Raw genomic sequence first — 22210 nt, forward strand, 5'->3', positions numbered from 1 at the left:
TTGGATTTTTCCGCCAAAAGAAAGGCTAGAAACATAATCCTTTGATATTAAAATACCATGGATATTTTTTGCCCGTGTTTTTTCCTCTGCCTGTACCAGAGCTCGCGTGAGGCCGTGGGTTTGTCAGCACCGCAGGCAGGGTCTGAAGACGTGCGTCCCTGCCGGACATCGGCACCCTCACTCCTTCGCACACTGGTGACGACGCTGGCATTGGAGGGCGGCGGGAGGACCCGCCGTGTTGTCGGGAGGCTCCGGAGGTGAAAGTGGTTTGCTTTTTCAAAGGGCAGTGTGGTTAGCTGAGAGGCGACAGCCAGGCGAGGGGTGCCCACGAGTCCCAAGACCTGTGGTGGCTAACCCCCCCCCCTGCCTGGTGAGGCTTGGCTGGGCGGCCCCAGCCCTGGAGGAGGGAAAGGCCTCGCTCGCCATGCCGGCACCGTCCAGGCACTGTCCTGCTTCACCCCCAAGGCTACACAGGGTGTTGTGTGGGATGTAGCAGGCTCTCCAGGCAGGATATACGCAGTTGCAGGGGTAGTGATGTGAAGGACGTGCTTCACCATAGTGTCTGGCACAGGAGCGGGTCCCCTGGCTGGGGCAGCACATCTGCCCAAAACCCCTCCTCTGGCTGTGACCACGAGTGGGTGCCTGAGAAAGCATGGAGCACGTGGAGGGTTATCCTCCCCCTGATGCAACCTCGTAGGTAGTGTGTAGTGATTTTTTTTCTTTCTTAGATGTTGCTAAGCTGTAAGTAAGTGTGTCATCAGTAAAAGCCACAGGAGAGAGTGGCAAAGAATGAAAAGCTGAAGTGGTGATGTGGTCCAATGCCGCCTTACTGTCCAGATCTTGGGTGCGGGGGCAGCAGTAGTACAATTACAGAGCAGAAAATGCTGCCAAATGATCTCAAGTGATGGAGTGAGCAGTGACTTCAGCTGGAAGGAGGCTGGGACATGATACTGCACACCCCTGCCAGGGACCTGTTTGGGATTCTGAAGGATCAGACTTTATAAGACAGTGATTTATAGTAAAAGCTGCCCACTTTTGATATTATTATATACACAGTGCCTTATTAACATTTGCATTAGAAACTGCCTGGGGTTTATTTCAGCCCCCGTCATTCCCTGTGGATGAGTCACACCGGCGTGGGATGGGAGGTGGGACGGGAGGTGGGACCGATGCTCCCACTGGCAGCCGGCAGGCTGTGGACAGGAAAGTAGCGTAAGGGAGCCCTCCTCCACCCAAAAACCTGCTGGTGGCCCCTGAGCCAGCCCTGCAGGTTTCCACGTGCGAGTGGGGACTTGCCGCAGGGCAGGGCACCGTGGTGGGGCTGCATCACCTCCCCTGGGGCTGTGCGGCTGCTGCATTCCCCTTCTCGGGCAGTGCCCTTGCACGAGCGCGCAGAGAGGGGGACAGTCCCCTGCAGAGGGGCACGCAGAAGCGGCAGCTCCCGGGAGCTGGCTGCTGAGTGGGATGGCTTCGCTTTGTCTGCCAGGCTCGCCCCTCACATACAGTTCATCAGCTTGCCGCTCAGACTGCCTCTGTCCCTCCTGAGTTCTGAAACCTGCTGGTTCCTAGTTGGCAGGAGGAAAACAGGATGCTGGTTGCAAATCGTGGTATTTGAATGCGACAGTTATTCTCAATCAGGTGCTAACCCTGAGCTTGCTGTAGTCTGTCCACTGATTCATTGCATCTTGTGTCAAGTCTCCTGTGTATTGTGCTGACGCCTCTTCACAGGGTAAGGATGGCTTTTCTGATGCAGAATGTGACACCCCCTCTTTATCTGCAAACACACACCCCTGCTCACAGAGCTCCTTTCTCTTGTGCTCCCCTTCCTGGGCCGTGGGGGACAGGCAGAGCGTGCCAGTTGTGCTAGCTGCACGTTGGGAGTTGAGAAATGCACTGTGGGTTGCACGCACAACCAAGAATAAATTTATGCGTGAGCCAAACTCTCTCCTTTATCCACTACAAAAGAACTCGTGACATGTTTTCATTTGGTTTGCTCCCCCACTCTTTGTAGACATGCTCCACCTCGTGCTTGTGGAGCCTCTTTGCTCCTCGCCTGGAGTTTTGTCCTTTTCTGTTGTCATCTTTTGCCATCAAAGTGCACCAGCATCGAGAGGATCTAGTGTCTTGTTGCCAGAACAAAGCTTGTCTCTACTAACTCATGCGTATCAGCGAAGCCTGATTTGGTGTGATGAGTTCATGAGGATTCCATGGTGTCTAATAATATGGTTTAATTAATGACGGAGCCTTTCCCTCCTTCTGGATCTCTGTCTTTTTGTTGTCTGATTGGTTTTCACAAAGCTGAGAGGAACTTTTACATCTTTGAGTCATCCATCCACCTGTAAAATCTAGCTGAGACTGGCCAACAGTCCTAGGAGTTGGTAAGGATGAGTGTGAAAGAAAGTAATCCCATAACCTCATTTTCTTAGGAAAGCAGACACAAATGTTTCATTCATGAAGCCGTGAGCAAGTCCAGCAGACTGGATCCCTCCTGGTGCGAGCCCACATTATAAGGCAGCGGAGCTGTGCTGCCGGGAGGAGCGGGCCCGGGTGTGACATGCGGCATCGTCCCCCTTCCGCCCCCGCTGGCGCTGGTGCTGCGTGGTCGTGGCGCTCAGGGCAGGCTGCCGCTGCGGGGAGCCCCGGTCCGGCTTCCCCATAGGATGTGCTGATTCAAAATGTCACAGCGCTAGTGGTGACGCCTCGGGATGTGCTGGCTCCGGTGTGCCGGTGCTATTTGTGTGCCGTGTGTTGGCGGCGTGATAAACTGTCACTAGGAATTGTAACGGCGGTAAGTGATGGAAAAGGGAAGAACAAAGGGTGCTGAATGATCCCGTCCCCCGTTTCCTCATTCTTGCCTTGCTCTCATTCTTTAATGTTGTTGGCCTCGGGGGTGTCAGCAGTGGTATCCACTTCCAAGCTGTGTTTTGGTTTTTTCCTGTGGTTTTTCCTTCCCTTACCACCTCTGAACTGTATAGAATGAAGAAAAGAGGAACCATGAAATATAAAATGTTTTTAAGTTTTATATAATTTTATATAAACGCTTTTTTTAATTTTTAAAAAAGCTAGCATGAAATAAAAAGGAACGAGGATGTCTGTGTTTGTAAGTGCAACGTTAACCTGACCTCTGTAGACTAACAGTTGGCAGCCAGGCAGGGCTGGTGAGGCGCGGCGCAGCCGTAGCCGCCTGGGTTTCATGGCCCGGTGGACGTGGCGCTGCGCTGCCGGCCACCTGCACCCCTCTGCCCACCGGCACCTGCTCCCAGCCAGCGTCATCCCTCTCCAAAAAAGCGTGTAGCCCCGGGCGCTGCGTCTGTGTGGCGAGAGCGGCCCTGCAGCAACCAGCGCCGTCCCCTGGCACAAACCAGCCCGTTTCATCGCGAGGTAGCTCAGTGAGTCTGTAAGGCGCAGGGGGAGGGAAGGTGGCACAGCCGTGTCCGGGGCAGCCCTGCATTGGGCAGGGCCAGCGCACACACCCGCAGCTTGCACGCCTGCCTGAGCACAGCGAGATGAAACACCCTCATTTCCATGGCAGCGGGGCTGTACGTTCTTTGATGCCGGAGCGGGCTGCAGGGCCTTGCGGTGACACCCCGGCTCCACACGCCGCTCCCTGGGGCAGCAGAGGTGCGAAAGGCGCAGCTAGCGAGGGGAGGGTGCAGCCGCCGCGGGCTCTGCCAGCTGTGTGGCCATGCCACCATGCGCCTGGGGACGTGTCTGCTGGCAGCCGTGACCGGCACCTCTATAGCCTTAGAGTTGCCTTGTACCAGACAAGGTGTGTTGTGCTCGTAATCGCGTTGCCATTTGAAGAATCTGCTTTTCACTTGCTCTGCTCTGCAAAGCAAGGACCTGTGGATCAGGTAATTTTGGAAAATAGTAAAGGAGATGAAGATGCTGCTGCTTCTGAGGCATCCCAGCCTTCCTCAGGCCCTGTACATTTTCTCAGGGCTTTCTCAGCCCTGAAGTCACCCAGTGATAGGCATATGCACTGCTTTCCTGCTGCAGTTTGCAAAAAGGTCGTTAGTGGGAGGAAGCCTAGACAGCAAATCCATAATATATCTTCCACATGACATGTTTGTGTAAGGACTATGAAGTTCTTGTTTGCTATAAAGAGTAAAATGATGCAGTGCCGTTCCAGCGTAGGCAAAAGAAACAACTCCCAAGAGGGTACAGCTCAGTCCTGTGAGCTGGAGGCACGAAGCCAAGCTTCCTTCGGGGCATTTCCCTTTCCTCCACAAAATCCCCTATCAGAGCCCCACCGGTGTCTCCGGCTGCCTGAAGTGAGAGTGGCAGTGATGTCCTATGGGTGGGAATGCCCAGCATGTTCTCACGGGCCCTTTTAAAACCAAGGTGGTTTTCCAATTACTTGTGACTATTGCAAATGTTTAGTTGTTGTTGTTATTAAGCCAAGGTATCTCTCTGACAATTTAGGACCGCAGGCTGGACCCTCTAGGACATGTCTCTGCCATATTCCTTGCCTGGTTTTCCTTTACCACGGTATCTCTGCCTGGACTTGGTTGGACAAAAACCCTGGTGTGCGTCCCGGCTCTGAAGGAAGCACTGCTTTCATTTTCATTCCCTGCTATCACGGCCGTTTCACTGTTTGCACAACAACTCGTAAATACCAGAGGAGGCATTGCACGGGGTGCTGCACGAGAAACCCGGAGGCTGACAAAGCCTCTGTTAGTGCTCGGAGCACTCGGACGGAGGAGCAGGTGGTCCCTGTAGGAGACGTGATCGATAGATGCACGGTGGCTGGCTTTGCGGGGGGTACGTTCTCAGCATCGCTGCAGGGGCTCCTCAGAGTCTGGAAGCAGAAGCAACGTCCCGAGGTGAACCACAAGGCTGCTTCTTCCCATCGATGCAATGAAAGCCTGCCATGGCTTGTGTCAGCAGAAATTTTTTCTCACATACGTTACCGTGTGTGCATCAAGGCTAAAGAGCTATTTCCTGCTCAAATTCTGCCTAGCTCTGACATGTGCCTTTTTGTCAATTTTAAATTCTAACAACAAAATCCGCCCCCCCACCACCACCCTGCCTAAGCCACAAATGCAGTCTCATTTCTAGGTCTTTGATTAAGGAGACCTTTTCATAGACTAACATATGCTGTCTGTTGAGTGGCAGATGTCTTTGAATCAAACACCAATGCTTGTGTTCAGAAGGACCACCCTCATTATGGGTAAGGAGACGGAGAGCTAAAGGTCTTTGAGGGGAGGAGGAGATGTCGTAGCACGGGAGATCTCCAGATCTGCAGCAGTTTCATGGACTCTCACAAGAAAAACAGTGGGAGTAGGAAAGGGCAGAGTTGGCTACGAAGAAACCCAACCTAAATGCATTACTGCATTTCATAAACTATCATTCATCTGTGAGGACAAGGAGCAGAATATTTTGGCACTTGATTGGATTAATGATTGGAAATCTGATTGTTGTCACTCTTCTCCCTTTGCATGTCTTCATTGTCTTCATTCATTGTGGCATGGGGAAGGAGGAGGGTAACTCTGGTGTGGGGGTCTCCGCTGGCCCCAGGCTCTGCGCCTGCCGTGGCGTGTCCCGCTGAAGCAGGGCATCTCACTGCCAGCAGCCTGCGCCTGTGCGTGCTCGTGGTCCTGCGCTCTCACTCCAGCACAGCGTCCATCCTTTTATTTGTTCAAGCTTCGGGAACGCGTGGATGCGAGGCACCGAGCTGTGTTATGGTAGTTCTGAGCTATTCCTGATCCGATCATCTGTGCTGCCCGTCGCGTTGCTGGCAGCAGACACAGAAGAATGAAAACTCTGGAGGTGACGTTCTCCTAGCATTGCTGTGCAGAGCTGTGCTCGGCTGTGAGCTGCCCAGGAGGCCGTGCCTTGTCTTTGGCAGCGGCGGTGTCTTACCTGCCCTCTGTGCCGGCCGCGCAGCCCACACGCAGGCTGATGGCCAATATGACCGACATAAAAAAGTCCTATTTTTGAAGTAAAAGGATGTGCCTTGCTTTGCTAATGTTAATTGTAAATTTCTCAGTGGCTTAAATATGACCAGCATTTGGATCTTTTTTTCCTTTGTTCTGACAAGCCATCAGACTGCACACCCCCACAAGCTGGTTAATTGAATCAAGAGCATGGGATGTTTCAGCATCAGATGCAGGACTTGGCAACAATAAAATTGAAGCTACATTGGACATCAAAATCATCCACAGGTCCTTGGAAGGTGCAGCTGATGAGTTTGGGATGGTCTGTTAATGCTCATGGCTGGACAATCCAATTACAAAGCACTTAATGCCATAAATGATAAGGAGCAATGTCCGTTGTTCTTATGAAATTATGCCTATATCAGCATGATACAGCAAATATTCCCTAAGCACTTTTATAATAGTTTATTAAAGGAAATATTGTCTGGGTTTACCCAGAGCATTATGGGGTGCACCCATTTTGTTACTCTGGGCAGCACCATAATTCGATGATGTTTGCAGGAGACTTTCTCCTTTTCTTCCCATGATGTATTTCTTCTTGTGGGTTGGAGCAGCATTCAAAGAAGTCTGAAGCTCATGACTTCCTATTTAAGCGTCTGTACACTGCTAAAACCCAATCTGTATCTCACAGTAACTGTACAGACACCAATCTGGAGAAGCTGTGCTGGGTACAGTTCTGTCCTTCTGGATTTTCTATGGTGAATGCAGGAGCAGCCCACAAGGCAGTAACAGGCAGTTGAGAATTTCTGTGTCTCAGCAATGAAGAAAAAATGGAACACAAGAAATATAACCAGAGCTGATGCAGCTGGTACGCAATTAACAGCAGAAAGTGGTGTTGTGAGGCTAGATGTGATACAACTCTGCCGCAGAGAGGCTGCCTGCCGGTGCTGGGCGGCCCCTCAGCTGCAGCACCTAGGCTGAGCCTGCCGCCGGCAGAAACGTCTCACGAGCCAGGCTTACGGAAGTGTCCTTCCCATTGACGAGCACGTGACGTGCTTTCATGCCTCCCAATTTTCCTGCCTGCCTTTCTCCTTTGAAATCACCCCTTTTCTGGTCTTTTAAGGATTAGGTAGTGGTTTGCCTTGTTTCCCAGATGAACCACGGTGATGGATTCTGGAGACGGGCGAAAAGAGGATGTGGAAAAAGTTGTTGTGGAATAGACCTTTAGAGGTGATCAGGAAGGTTGTGTGGAGGGTTGGGTATTTCATGTGACAAGGTTGGGCAGACCACGAGAGTGCATTTCTTGTGGCTTCTGCTCGGGATGGAGTCTCCTCCCTGCCACGACCACTGTGCTGCCCAGCATTTGGCTGCCCCGAGCAGCACACCAGCCAGCTGCGTCTGCAGAGACCTGTGTCGGTTTGATGTACCATTTCTATTTCGTTTCTATTTATGTGAACGCCGTGACATCTGAGGCCCACGGGCTGTGGTCAGAAAATAGCTGGAATTGTCAAAGTGCAACATAGTGGATATTTTCATGAGTGTTTTCATTCTCTGACTGCCTGGAAAAAGCTTCCTGAAAAATTGACCTACATTGTATAGAATAGCTACTTTGTTCGGAAACATTTAAGGAAACCAGGAACGCATATTTGTTGCACAAATGGTGACATTTTGCCAATAACAAGCGGTGAAGAGCTGCTGCTCTCTCCAGCATCTCGGAAGCTTGATATTTGTCTGGCTGCTCTCTGACAATTAATTCAGCCAAGTGCGGTACAAATGTTTGTACAGACACAGAAAAGCTCGCTCCGTTGCAGTGCACGAGCTGTCTGGGTCCCTCGCACGGAGCACCCGGCGTGCACGAGTGCGGGGCTCAGCCACGCGTGTGAACGTGGCTTGTTTTGGAGCGGCGCAGGGCATGTGCTGCCCAGTGCCCTGGAGACCCCGCTGCTCTTCAGAAGCAGAAAACCTTCTCACGTGTGCAAGCACGCTATCAGAAGTTGTGTGCTGGGACTTCGCTGCTTCTCGTTTCATGCTCTGCCCAGGATTGATGGATCTGGGGGGGAAGAGACAGGACTCATTCTCATGCCTCAGCTGTATTCTGTTTTGTTTAGGTACCTGCTCATTTTTGTCTCTGTTGCTTTATCTTTCTGCTAAATAGTGCTTCTGGCATTGGGGAAACAGGGAAGCGAAGAACAGGCGGAGGGAAAGGTCAAGCTGCTCCGCCTGTCACAAGCAGCGAGCTTCTGAGAAAACGGCCATGCAACAAAGAACAAGTTTTGTGAGCAGCAGAGGCAACGGGATGTGGTTTTCGGTGGATTTGAGTCCCTGAACGCTGCTTTCCTCCATCTGTCTTCCCATTACGAGCGCTGTTGGCCCCCCCGGGTGCGGTACCACCGCTCTGCGGCGGTGCAGGCGCTGCCGGGACAGCGGGGCCGTCGGTCGCAGCCTAGCAAGGGTCACCCTCTGGACAGTTCTGCACGTATTTATTTGTGCAATGGGGATAGCAAAATACTAGCTATTTCACTAGTCTCGTAAAATTAAAAGGTTAGGAATGAAAACGTTGATGAATTCTAAATTTAGTGCTTTCCATTTTCACACAAACTGGAGTTTGTTTTCTGAAATAAAACCTTAACTTTAGTATTGCTTTGACAATTGCAAATACGCTTTTCGTAAGGTTTTATACTTTTTTTATTCTTATTGCCCCGTCACAGTTGTGATAAACTGTATTTTTTCTGTATGATCAGGAATTCTACCTCAGGAAAGCACTCTAAACTATACAAACATGAGATTTTTTTAAAGAAAGAAAAGAAAGGAAAGTAACATTTATTGAAGAGAAATCTTTTGTGTCTCTGCTTTTCACTCTCACCTCCCATTTAGTTACTATTTATGTACAAAATCCATCAAGAATCCTTCTGTTAATGTTCACTCACAGAGTTGCAGTAACATTGTTGTGCTATGTTATTACTTTTGATCTAAAAATTTGTTTTAAAAGTGCTAAAAATTCCTCTAAAGTGCAGTGCAGTATAAAATATATATATCTGTTCATATTCAGCAAATGGTGCCGTTAAACCAAGCCATACTGACGATTAAATAACAGTTAACCCATTCTTCACAGCTGCCGTCTTGACAAGTGCCATTTAGCAAGGATGCGGGAGCTTGCTTCAGCCGCCGCTCATCGCGTTACGAAACGTGCCCTGCGTGTGCTCGTTGGGAGGTCCGGGTGTCGTGCTGCATCCCGAGGCGCTCAGCTCTGCTCTGCTCTACCTTACTTCCTCAGTCGGGAAATACATCCAAATGCAAACTTAAAGGCGAACACTTGCCTAAGATGAGAAGGCTAGATTTTAGCCTCCTGCTATTACCTCTTGGCTTATCAGGGAGAATAAGATGGGCAGAGTTGTTCCTGGGCAGAGTACTCCAACTGGAGACCTTTCTTGCCGGCAGCTCCTCCTCTGGGCAATGCCTCCAGGATCAAGGCAGAATTTAAGCTGTGGTCAAGCACTGCTGCTCAGTGGCAGCGGTGAGCTCAGGTATTGATCTGCCCCTTCCCGATGCCCCGTGCCATTAATCCAGCGAGCGCTGTTTGCTGCAGAATCGATCTGCTTGCCATTGGGCACGCAGAGCTGGATTGGGTGGCTGCTGGCTCCTCTGGGTGGCCGGGCTGAAGTCATAGCGATGACTCAGCTCGGTAAGTGCTGCCTGATGTTCGTGGAGACATGCATGGTGATGGGCTACTTGAGAGATGGTGGATAACTCAGCAGCATTAATGAGTGGAAGCATAAAAGCTCTGCAGATGCCTGATGGGAGAGCCACAGTAGGAAGATCCTCTTCTCTGCTGTTGAATGCTTGAAGCATATTTCTTCATTTTGGTAATACGGTACGATTAAGTGCTGTCAGTAGGTTGGATAGGAAAACTTGTGAAGTAGTGCTGTGACTGCTTGGGAGCAGGCTGGAGGCAGCCCCTTGTCTGCTGGTGAGCGATGACCCTTCTGCTTGGGCTCAGCCGGTGGGGTGGCCGCAGTGATGGAGGAAAGAGACCAGCCAGGAGGAGCAGGGCGTTTGTCAAGGCTCGTGCACAGCCGCTGTGCCCCCCACCTGGAAGGGACTTCCATGTCCCCAGCCTCTACAGCTGTCTCTTCCAGGAGATACGGCTCTCTCCAGCCAGCCATGACAGAAGTCGATCATTAGAAGAATTGCAAGAGATTCCTCGTGGAGAAGGGACTTGGCGTATTTTGTATGTTGAGTTCCTGCATGTGTGGAGGTTGATGCTGGAGTTCGAGGAGACGTCTCCCCGAGGAGCTGCTGTAATGTTCACTTTCTGGCTTTTTTTAAAGGAGGGGTCAACAATGGTCACAATGAAATTCATCAGTAGTTAACAGAGTTGCGCTAGGCATGCTAAATTGGTCGTAACCACAAATTATCATTATTCCACTCACTTCCAAGATGATATTTTCTCACTGATGCTTTTGCTGTTTGTATACTGTGGTAGTTCCTTAGTATGGTCTCTGCTGGTAGCCCTTCAAATGCTTTGTGCTGAGTGTTCCGTGTGTAGGACAAAGGGAAAATAAAGCTATGTGTGGTCAGGTCCTACAAGGTGTAGGTTTGAACTGCCCTTTTTCCCAAGGGAAAGATACTAGGGATTTTAATACAATATTGCAAAGCAAATGTGAACAGATGGGACTGTCATCTGGCCAAACATCCATCCAGCCAAGTTGCTGACTTTAAACCTGGAGAGCGGTGCTGTGGCTGATAGAGGAATTAATACTGTGTGCAATATGGACGGTATGTGCACAGAGGTATTTGCTGTCAAGTAACAATTGTTTATAGTTATTCTGATTTCTGACTGCCAGCTGGCAGACCCAACAGCTGATATTAAAATTTGGGAGGTTTTCATTGCTCTGGCATACTAGCTGTTTTTAATGAACTGAAGCGAGCTTTGCTCACCTTTATGCTGGGAGTCACGTCATGATTTGCTGGCATCTTAGGTACAAGCATCTGGAGTGTGACAGCTCTTACAGTTTCTTTGCGACACCTTGGACCTGGTGCTGAAAAACAAGGTCTTTCAGTACAGAGGACCTTCACTGGAGGAGATGTTTACCAGGGCAGATCCCTTTGTAGCAATTTGGCGGTAAACACATCAGTGCAACGAAGCAAGCTTCTGCCAATGAAAAATTAAGCATTTGGCTGCAAGTGGCATTAAATTCCTCCTGCGGGTTTTGCACTGTGAAACATGAGTGTCCCTTTTTTCTTAGTTGAAAAATTATATTTATTTACTTTGGCGTGGAATGGAAACTTTGGTGCCTGGGAGGCACGTTGTGGCAGCAGCACAGAAGCGAAGACGTTAGGCCACATCGCTCTCGATGCCATTGCCAGCAGCACCGTTTCAAGATGAGTGATGAGGGTTTTCGAAATAGCACAGTGAGTGTTCTTGCCTTGAGATCAGGAAAAGCTTCAACATTAATTTACGTTCAGAGATTAAATAAAGCCCTCCATTCTTCATTGGAAATAATTAGATTTCTCTCTGTTCCCAAGTTCTATCAAATATGTAACTAAAAAAATAATTTTGTCTACCTCTTCGACCAGCGTATAAAACACTGCAGAATGTAATCATGGCCGTAACGAAAGATGACTCCAAATACAAGACTTAACTCAAAATGTATGTCAACAATAGGAAGATGTACTTTCCGCAAGAAGACTTGTTAACCATAGTGGTCTACAAGGAGTCCAAATCCTCCTGTAAATCCGTGGAGTGCTTCTGAGCGGGAGGAAACGGCAGATCCAGGCTTGGATCCATCCAAAAGGCAGAAGGAAGATGGGTCATGGTGTCTTCAGGGATTTCTACAGGTTGGTCTGATTTTTCATCATTCCTCTTTAAATAATATTAAAGCCAGAAAAGCCCAGCAGAGACATGAGCATGTGATTAAAGCTACACAAAGATCTAGATGCCTAACAGCCTTTCCGTAGGAAGCGTGACAGCTCCAGAACACATCTCCCTGTCTGTCCTCCTCCCCGCTCTCGGCAGAGCCGTCTGTGCAGTGGGAGACACCATTCCCGTCCACTTGGGAACCTCCCAGGTGAGGGTCTGCTACCCTCTGTCCTGAAGGTCAGCAAATCCGGGCCATGCCACGTCAAGGACACTTGCTCAAGACTATGACGAAAGGATGATCCAAAATGCCTACATTTTTTGTTTTAAAATTTAGTAAAGACATTGGATTTTTAGATATCTGACTGACTATAATTTCTATCAAACTATGAAACTATACAGCTGGTGTGCAAGAAAGGAGAGGGTAGAAAATGAGGAAAAACAAAACTGAAGGAAAATGCTCCTTTTTCTTTCTTGTTTCTTGGCTATATACTGTCAGTTCTTTAGTTTTTCCTTGTTTATTTGGATTAATGTCTCTCATGAGGTGAAGAAGTCTACACATTTTTTGGAGCTGCAAGTCAAGTAATCACCCATATCCAAAACTCAGTTATAGAAACATCTGCTTAATGTCTGATGAGATGTTATTTTCTCAGCATGACATTAAAAGGAAATGCTTAATCTGATCCACCTAAAATTGCTTTAAATCATAGGATTCAGAGCATGTAGATAATGTTCTGCACCCCCCTCTCATGAATTCTTGCAGGAAAATTGGAAAATATTCCATGATAGATGCCAAAGAGAAGAACTCGGCTCCCCGCTTGCTGTGTGCAGGTGCCAATACGGAGAGCTTTTCCTGACATAGTTTCACTGTGCTGGTTGTGTGCCATTTATGTCAACAGCAGGACAGAAATAAGGTTCGTTCTGAAAAAAATAAATATGTGCAAGCCTAGTTTTGGATGTGTTTTGAGCACGCTCCCAGCTATACCTACGAGACGCATTTCACTTTCCCAGTACACAGCAGGCTGGCCACGTTCGTGGATGATAAAGATCCGCAGGGGTCTGGGGAGCTTCAGGCGGGTCTGCAGATGTGCAGGAGGTGAGAACATGAACGCGTACTTAGGACTACTTAGGAGGTGAAGTTATTGATGCATGGCACACTGAGGAGCGATCCTGAACAGCAGGTTTTATTTTAGGTCAGATGTGGTTTTCGTCTCTAGCATAAGCAACTGAGAAAGGGATTTTTAATGGAAGTGCTGACATGACCTGAAAACACCAACAAGCTTGCTATGAATAAAAGTTTTATCAGCTACTGTTACAACTTGGCTGTAGCAAGCAGCAGTACTGAATTAAAGAGATTTTAATGATTTATGGTGTTCTGACAAACCAGTCCTTCATCGGTCTTGTGATAAAGCATTACTTATCATCAGGGAAAAAGGAAAGTCATAAGACTCCATGAAAAATATCTTAAGGAGTGAAATGTGGTGAGGTGTTTGGAATAGAAAACAAAATCAGGTCTTGAAGATGTGAAGGCAGATTTGTTGAGCCAGTAACCTCAGCGTGACTCCTGAGGATTGCAGTAATTTTCCATTCACTGCAACTTTACACCTTTTAATTTGCTTTATACCCGAGTAGATCAGTTCTGGTTTTGACCATTGCATCTGAAGGGAAGACTGTGTTATTAAAATACTTCTTGTTATTCTTAGAGATGTAGCTATAAAGTGGTCCCAAGTGGCTGAAACGGTTACGTGCAGAAAAGCTGCTGCACTGCAAGGTGTCTCTGGAGGCCAGGAGCCTGTGCCTGGGTGCAGCCCAGCAGATACGTGCAGCACGGACCCCTCCATGAAGGCTGTAAGGAGCTGGTGTGCCCGCCGCTGTGCCTGTCAGGAGCCCAAAGATGTGGGGGCATTTGCAGGAGATGGCAGAGTAGGTGCCTGTTTGCGCCACGTGCCCCCAGTCTGCGAGCATCAGCGTCTCGCCCAGACCAGTTGTGGAAGCAGGTAGGAGCAGCGATGTGAGCGTTACACCTGGAAGCGTCTGTTGCTTTGAGGACCACAACCAACCGACCTAAGGGCAAAGGGCTGAAGACCACAGGTACCCCCACCCAGGAGCCCCCAAACTCAGGGAGGCTGCGCCATGCAGGCCTGGCCCCGAGCAGTGCCTTTGGCCCGAGCCAGCGCAGAGGCACGGCCGAAAGCCGGAGAGACGTGGAAAGGCGGAGGAGCGCTGTCGTCATGGCCAGCAGCCGCCCGCCTGTTTGTGTCACCGAGCCTGGTTCGTCACCATGGCATAATACGGAAGATTGCTGTGCAGATTGGCGCCGGGACCAGAGCTGCAGATGTCCTATTCTTTTAAATGGGTCTTTGTGTGCCCGAGATAATAGTTGGGGAAAACACTGCCAGAGACACTGCTGTCAAAACTGTTCCCAGAACAAAGTTCTGGTTAAATAAGCTGCACAATCAAGCAATGAAGGTTTGTGATTGTTTCAAAGCATGTTTTTATTCTGGATCAGACAGCATTATAGTAAGGTGTTCCCGCTGAGCGTGGGCTAAGTGTCACGGGTAAGTTGTGTGTAACTCCACAGTCCTGCTCCCAGGACTTTGCCTCCGGCCGCAGTGGCGCAGCCTCCCCGGGCGTCTCGGCTGCTGGGGCTGCGGGGCTCTCACCGCGGCCGCGGGCTCACAGCAGAGTGCTGCGAGGTCTCTTTGAACTGCAGCAGACCCATTGCCCACCGTGCCACCAGCATCACCAGGGGAGCTCTTCTGGGAATGGGTCTGAAATTTTCCATCTTGCCCAGAACACCCTCCAACAGGACCAGCCCAGATGGGATGGTGAGGGGCTGCACGGGCTCCTGCGGAGCCGGCTGCCTTTAGCATTTCCAGCCTCTTGCACTCATTGAGCCCAGCTCTGGGTCGGCAACCACAGAGGGAGAAGACCAAGGGACCAGCATCTCTGAGATGCTGGGTGCCTCTTCTGAGCCTGTTCTCGTAGGGGAGCTGCGCCTGGGTGGGGGTACCTGTGGTCTTCAGCCCAGCTCCTTAGATCAGCTCGTTTTACTGTCCTGTGTATCAGGTAATTATCAATTTGCTTTTTGTTCACCATTCACCCTGCGCAAGGCACACAGCTTTGTGCTGCCCATAGCTGCATTCCCAGCTGTGCTCGAGAGAGCACATCTGTCTGTCTGTCTGTCTGTCCTTCCCCATTTGCTCATTGCTGGGTGTTGGGAGAGCAGAACGCCTGCAGAGCCAGGCAGTGGTGTCAGATGCCCAGGACCCAGCTGCCAGGTCGTTGCTTTTGTCAGAGTCAACACAACTGTTGCCTTTTTGAGAGCGCTTTAGATTAGATAAATCTGATTTGATAAATTTGAGGTGGTTTTTGGCAGAGGTTGTCAGCGTCTCACACCTGATACTGCCCGTAACTCATGTGCTTTTGTGGCTTTGTAAGAGATGCTGTTTTCTGTGGGTCATCACAAGGCAGTAGCTGGGAACCAGCACCATAATTTCAGGGATCAAAGGAGGTTTTGGACAAGGGAGAGTCCCCAAGGGAAGGCAGGGGATGGTTGTGGCACAGGTCACTTCCAGTTGCTGGTGGCCCTCAGGGGACCATGTTGCTGGCCGGGCAGGGAGGACTTGGGAACGAACCCTGCCTGGTTCCAGGCGGAGCCCGTCGTTTGCACATGGAGCCTGGTCCCTGTCACCGTGCTGTCGGCTGGCAGCCGAGCAGCTGGGGCAGCCCGAGCAAGGCAGCGCGCGGCCGTGCCGGTGGATCATGGATCATGGCCATGGCCCTGGCAGAGTCGCCATCCCCTACGTGTCCACCCATGCCTGGGCTCGTGCAGGGTGCTGCGTGGGGTGATCTTGGTCCTGGGTCCTTCCCGGTTGGACACAAAAGTCATGGACTGGCCCATGGGAAGCAGGTAGGTGCTTCCAGCAGAGCTTCATCCAGCTGCTCACCATGGTTCGTGTGCTGAATGAATCCCTGATATTTTGATTATATCACTGCAAATGCAGCTTTAAGCTTTGCTATCTCGGCTATGCCTGAAAAAAAAAAAAATCAATTAGCTGGTTTTAACCTTAATATTTATGAGAACTGTAGAACAAGTTAATATTATCTTTTTAATTACAAGTGTTACACAGATGTTAATTACCAGGGAAAGACTGTATTTCAATTACCATCAGTGCCATCATAATACAAAATGGATACAAAGATTGCTTTTAAATGACAGCGTAACTGATGCTGCGTCCTGTGCAACACTGGTACCGTGGCCGTGTCAAAAATCCTTCGGTTTCTCTTCAGAATAGCACGATTCCTTTTTGTTACGTTGCTGATAGCAGCTGAGCATTGATTTTAGTTCTTTTATGTAACTGGCAAGATTCTGTCTGCAGCTCTCAGTACAGAACTGCTCTCAGATGGCGAAGCAGAGGGGGTCCCAGGGGTGCTGGTCCCCGGAGGCGCCGGGGCAGCGCTGGGGTGCCGTGGGGTGCAGCCTGCGGTGCTGCCAGCCCCATCCTGCCTGCTGCCAGTGCCGTGGCTCTGCCCGCTCTCCTCCTGCGCAGGCATCGCTCTGCCCATTGCTGCGCTAACTACCAAATAACGCCCTCTCCAACACTTCTTTAAGGGCTGCGCGGCAGTAATTTCCCTCCAGCTGATCAGACACAGCCGTTTTCTGAGGAATGGAAACGCTCAGAGAAGTGACCAGTTTATTGTCCTGTTTAACAGGTGAGCTGGTGGAGGAAAGCTTGTCTAAAGGAGATGGGCTTGTTAAAAATCAGTATTGGAGGTTATTCTTTCAGCAACAGAACGGCTATGCATAATTTACAGTAAACCCTTTCTTACCTGCTTTACTGTCTGTTTGCTTGACAAACTCACTCTAGTCTGCAAGAAACCAGTAATCGCGATCTCCTTGCTCTTCTTTGCAAGGAAGAACTGACTGTCCCTGGTCTGCGGTCTGTCTTTGAAGTCTCAGACCCTCACGGAGCGCTGCGGGTGGTTTCTGCCGTACCGGAGTGGCTGGTATTTAACGCAGACGTTCCCCGTGGGCCCACCATTCGGGGTGGTCTCAGCGGAGGTGCAGTAAGCACGTGCTTATGTGGCTCTATCACAAATGACCGGTTCTTTCTCTTTTCTCCCCATTTCTGCTGTAACTCAGTTCTCAAAAAAAGCTTGAGCTGTTTATACGTCATGTAAGCGCCTCTTTAGTGCTACTGGTCCTTCAGAATGAAGAACTTCGTTCTTCCTGCTGCAGAGGCTGCAGATCTCCCATTTCCTCAACACCCTTCCCGAGGCCACTGCCATGCTGTCCCCTGCAGCAGAGACTCTTCCTCAGGCAGTCCCAAAGCCTACAGATGCTTTTGGGTGCCACGGGAAATTTTATGTTTATGCTTCACATCTCAAGTTTCAACCTTGAAAGTGAAATGGCAAATATATAGATACTGGGGAAAACAAGGAGAGATTTGGCCCCGGCAGCCCAAGAGGGGAGGATGAGCCCTGCCGGCGGTCCAGCCAGGGTCCTCCCCTGCTCCAGCCTGCATCTCGGTGGGATGCGGCTCTGGGACATGGTGCTGGTGGCCCCAGCAGGTGTGATGGCTGCTAGGTCTCACTGAGCTTGTGCAGCAGAAGCGCTGCAGGCTGGACCGGGTTTTTGCCCAATACTTCACGTCTTCTGCACTGCCGTTCTTGGGCGGAGGCAGTGCCTGGTCCCGGGCCACCACCTCAGGAGGTGGTTAGTGTTGGAGGGGACTGGTATTTCCTTTGCTGGGTAACAGCTTAGGGCCAAATTCTGGTTGTGCTTTTGCTCATGATAATTCCTCATGACTTCATTGGGGTTGGCTTATTTTTGAGAGCTGAAAACTACTGCTCTGGGTGATAAATGGTTGGAGAGCGCTGCTGGATCAAGTAAGCTCTGCCAGAGGGATCGATGCATCATCCCAGAGTCACAGCCATTTCCAGAACGACCACTTACAACTGCAGCGCTTGTCACCTCTGGAGAACGGGAAATACAGAGACTCGTTTAACCATTTCAGTATCTAACTGGAGTTTTGTAGGTTGTCCATACCAGGAGTCCAGACATAAATACCCAAGGGAAGTCGGCAGAAGCTGGAGAAGAAATCAATATATGTTGGCAAGGTGCAGCCACTCCAAACAAGCATTTTTATAAGCTAGAGCAATGTTTGGCTGTGGTTTGCTATTGTGTAGGATTAAGGTGTTTGATGTCGGTACACAGCGCTTGCTAATACTAAGCCTTGACTCTACTCTAAAAACAAAATAAGTGAAATCCAGCTTTGTATGCTGAAACTTCCTGATGGCTCTCAGCAGAAGTCCATAAAATGTCTGTGTACGTAAGGATTACAGTGCATTTGTCTTGTCTCTCAAAGGCAGGAACCTCAGATTCAAGAAGAAAACCTACTGCTCACGGTTCAGAAGCAAAAGGAAGATCTTGTGAACGCAGCTGTGGGTATTTGCATCCGATGCGACAGTAACGTCCTGCAGAGGACAGGATCGCGGGTGCCTTAATTTAAGGTGACATCTGCATTTGCAGAAGGAAAAAATAATCTTTGTGCCACTGAGATCAAGCAATCTCAAGTATTTATCAGCTCCGCAGATCCTGCCCAGAATGCAAACTGCTTGCTTTTGTCAGAGCCCAGGCAAATTGTGCTGCCCCTTTATAATTAGTTTGAGATAAGTCAGGACGTGCTATTAAATGATTAGATGACCTTTCATCTGAGTGGGGATTTCAGCCTGTTCGATTCCCTCAGAATCAGCAGGAAAAAGTTACTGGATTTCTGCAGGAGAAAAGGCAAAGCCTGCCTGAGAGAGAGCAAGTTGGACTGAAAAATGTTCAGAGCAGCAAAAATGTAGGCGATCGGGCAAAGTGTCCTAAATTAACAAGAACAAAAAAACCTTCCAAAAAGCACATAGTGTCTGAGTCCCCTGGACACCAGAAGATACCCAAATCCCAGCTCTCTATTTCCATGCCAACTTACGCCATGGTTGGGTGGAAAATAGAAATAACTCTTGTAAGTAACAGCTCAATGAGCGACGCGGGGGAATAAGAAGCCAAATAATTCCTGGCAGGTTATGGACTTTGCTTTTGGTGCTTAATCCATGGTGTGATGGAGAGTGCTTTGATCCTACAGAATAAGGTTTATCCTGAGGCTTTATCCTAAAGTCAGGCTGGTGTAGGAGTGTAAATGGTGTGGATGGTTCCTACCGAAAGAGTGAGGTTCATCCCTGCAGATGACAGTTGTGGTGTGGGTGGTAGTAGAAGATGAACTGGTCAAAAGTGTAAAAGTCCCTCAGTTACTTTCCACTTATTTAGTCCCAATTTTCCTTCCTGCCTGCCTGCCTGCCTGCCTGCCTTAAATTTTGGTCTGATATTTGAAATTCTTAATGTTTTCCCTGAATCGATTGGATGCTGCTGAAAACAGACACCACCAAGCTGACTCCAGGACAGCGGTTCAGAGCCGTGCCAGCTGTTCCCGCTCCAGAGGCGGCTCTTCGTTTGTTCTTCTCAAATTAAAGCTGGTCCCTTTGTCCCTCCCTTTCATTTTCAGACACTATGGGAAAATCAGGTGAGCTTTGGGTGCTGTGCCATGTTTCGATGCGGTGTCTGTTTGCCTCATGGGAGCATTGCTGGAGCGTGGCACGGCACGGCATGGCACAGCACGGCACGGACGAGTCCTCCAGGCGCCCAGCGCTGCCGCGGCAGAGGCGTGCGGCCCTGCTGCCTGCGCCCAACGGCCCGCGGGATGCCGGGCTCCTGCCGTGGGGTTTCCTCCTGGCTTCCCGTCTCTTGTCCGTTCTGCTGTTCTCACACCTTTCGCATCGATTATTGGGACGGTTTAAACGGGTGGATTTACTGTCAGCTCAGCAGAGCGTGAAATGTTTTGGCAATGGGAAGCTGCAGGGACGGTTTTGCAGCAAACGAGGTTGGGGACATTACCTGGGCAGCGCTGCGTGACAGCAGGGGTGGCAGGGAGCAGGGGTGGCAGGGAGCAGCACCGCAGGAGAGGCAGCGCCAAGAATCCCCAGGGTGCCGCACGAAGTCAAACGAAGGCAGGCTAACTCCTTGACAGCTTTTGCTGATGAAAACAAACTTTGTGCACAAAGCGGAGAGGCAGTTCTGAACACTCCTGTTCACGTGCACATTTTTTAATGATAACGCTTTCCATAAAGAAAGGTATTTCAAAGCCAAGAGTCAGTTTTCCCCGCCCATTAATTTTTTAATATCACCTAGGTCAATGGGCCTCATTAGTCCCCTCTAAATTAATGCGATAGCTGGGGCTGCTGGGTGAAGACCGAGATTGTCCCAGATTCAGATGAGGAGCTGCCAGCTATGGTGACAATGCAGGCATTGTCATTGTCTGGGGCCCCATAAAGTGAGATCGAACTGGGAGATGTTAAATGCACATCTCATGTCCTGAATCACAAATGCACGCTCCAAACCCTTTATGCCTTTAATGCAATAAAAGCAAAGGCAGCTGTATACAAACCATTTGGCAGCAGCTGAATGTTCAGGGTATCTGGGACTCTATTAAATCTTTTATGTGCCATGTCTTGAGCAATATACTACCAGCTGATGCCTGCCTTCTGCTTCGCAAATCTGGCAGCATTACATACAATTTTTTCTAATGGCTGTATTTAACCACTGAAAATTTCCTTTGTGCGGTGAGGGACTGCATTGTGCAGAATGAGGACAAAGTAGCCTCTTCTTTCTGCTTTCTTGCGTTGCTTTGCATTGTGGAGCAGCTTGAAAATGGATTGAGATTAATTTAAAAAACCACTCTGACTTGTCACCGAGTAGATGTTTATTCCTTCCCCGGGAACAGATGCGTGAATGGTGAAGCACAAAAAAGCAAAGACACGTGTTGGGGCACTGACGTTTCTGTGCGTGGGACGTATTTCTGTAACCAGGGGCATTTCACGAGGGGTTCCCGCCTGTGGCAGGGGGCTTGAGTGGCCGTGCCCAGCCCGGGCAGCACCGACACCGGCCCTGACGATTGTTCGACTTGCGTTCAATCCCTGCCAAGAGCTGTGTTAATGTGATCGATAACTATCAATGGCTGCGGTAGTGATAGCGGTACAAAGAGCGCGTAGCTGGGGCACTGGAGATGTGCCCCCTCGCCCCGTCATCCGTCGGTTGCCGGCACTGCCACCCCGGGAGCTGTGCCGCCGGGCAGCACCGCAGTGGGAACCGCACACCGGGCCGCCCTGCGCTGCCCACGGCGCCCGTCAGCCCCCTCCCGCTCGTCCCACGTGGCTGCCCCACCAGCCTGCGTTTTGGGAGGCTTGGCTGGAAGGAGGACGTTTCCATGGATGGCCATGTTGGTGGCTTTTTCCAGAAAACAACAAAAATTCCAGAGTGCCTGAAGCTGGCATTGCTTTGTATGTAGGTGATGGTGTTCCATTTCAGAAAACTATTTATTATGATTACAGAGTACAAGACGTTTTCATCATTTTCTCATTTATTATACTAGGTTTCCATTTTCCCTGCAGAGCAACAAGAAGCAAATGACATAAATATAAAATGCAATGCCTGTTAAGATAGTGCAAATCACAAGCCAAAAAAAAAAAAAAAAATTTTAGAAATTAATGAGCTTCTAGCCACAATGTGAAATAAACTGAAATCAGGAGAGAATGTTGTTCAGTGCCTGGAGGGCTGTTATTCAAAGGTTTGTTTTTAGAGAAGTTATACAGCAATGACCATGTTTTAAAGGAGTAGGTCTTTTCTGCTCAAAGAGTTTATAAAATATAAAGCTATTTTTGCCTGGTTTATTAAATGTACAACTAGTTTAGTCTGCTTTAGGCAGGGGTTGGATCCTGCTGGTGCTTTGCATTGCGGTAGGTAGTTCATAATTATGATTAAGTTTGCACAAAGCAGGGGTTTTACCGTGCGTTTTTGTAGTATGAACAGCCGCCGGCGTACCGATGAGCTTTGCACACCCACGGGCGCTGGAGGGGACCGTGCCGCCCGGGGACGGGGCTGGGGACACCCGTTCTTGCCCGACAGCTCGGAGGCGCGCGGGGGCACCGGCCGCCCTGCCTCGGCATGGCTGCCAGCGCAGGGCACGGCCCTCGGGTGCGAGAGCCCCGCGTGCGGGCGTCGGGCTTGCTGGTGCCGCCGCGGGCGAGGGACGGGCAGGCGGCAGCGGTGGTTCGGTGGGGACTGAGCCGGGGTCCGGGATGTGCCCTGCCGTGGCCCAGCCCGCCCCGGTGCCAGCCGCAGTGCCAGCGGTGCCGGGCCTCTGGCAAAGCCCGAGTTCGACCCAGAGAAAATTGCTCGTGTCAAGCAGCGCGAGAAGTGAGCCTTTACCGTGAGGTCTGAGGTGTGCCTGGAGTTATCGCAATGCACGATTTTCCGTTCTTACCGTAATTGTAATGACGACTGCAAAATAATCCCCGTAATTTCAGTGTGCATCGCTAATTGGGATGTTTTTATCAGGCTAACGATAACCACCTATTATTTTGTCACCTTCTT

General features: G+C 50.0%; 1 protein-coding gene across 3 annotated transcripts in view; it reads left to right on the forward strand.

The window, feature by feature from the left end:
• STK32C (serine/threonine kinase 32C) overlaps positions 1-22210 on the forward strand; it is a 92818-nt gene that overhangs the window by 53889 nt on the left and 16719 nt on the right. Inside the window, exon 2 of one of the 3 annotated variants that reach the window (XM_054832679.1) lies at positions 11457-11717. The exons of the other annotated variants lie outside the window; for them this stretch is intronic. The gene's annotated coding sequence lies outside the window, so the exon portion shown is untranslated. The remainder of the gene's footprint in view (positions 1-11456; positions 11718-22210) is intronic. 3 annotated transcript variants of the gene reach the window in all.

Source organism: Grus americana, chromosome 7 (genome assembly GCF_028858705.1).
Source record: "Grus americana isolate bGruAme1 chromosome 7, bGruAme1.mat, whole genome shotgun sequence".
Classification (NCBI taxonomy): domain Eukaryota; kingdom Metazoa; phylum Chordata; class Aves; order Gruiformes; family Gruidae; genus Grus; species Grus americana.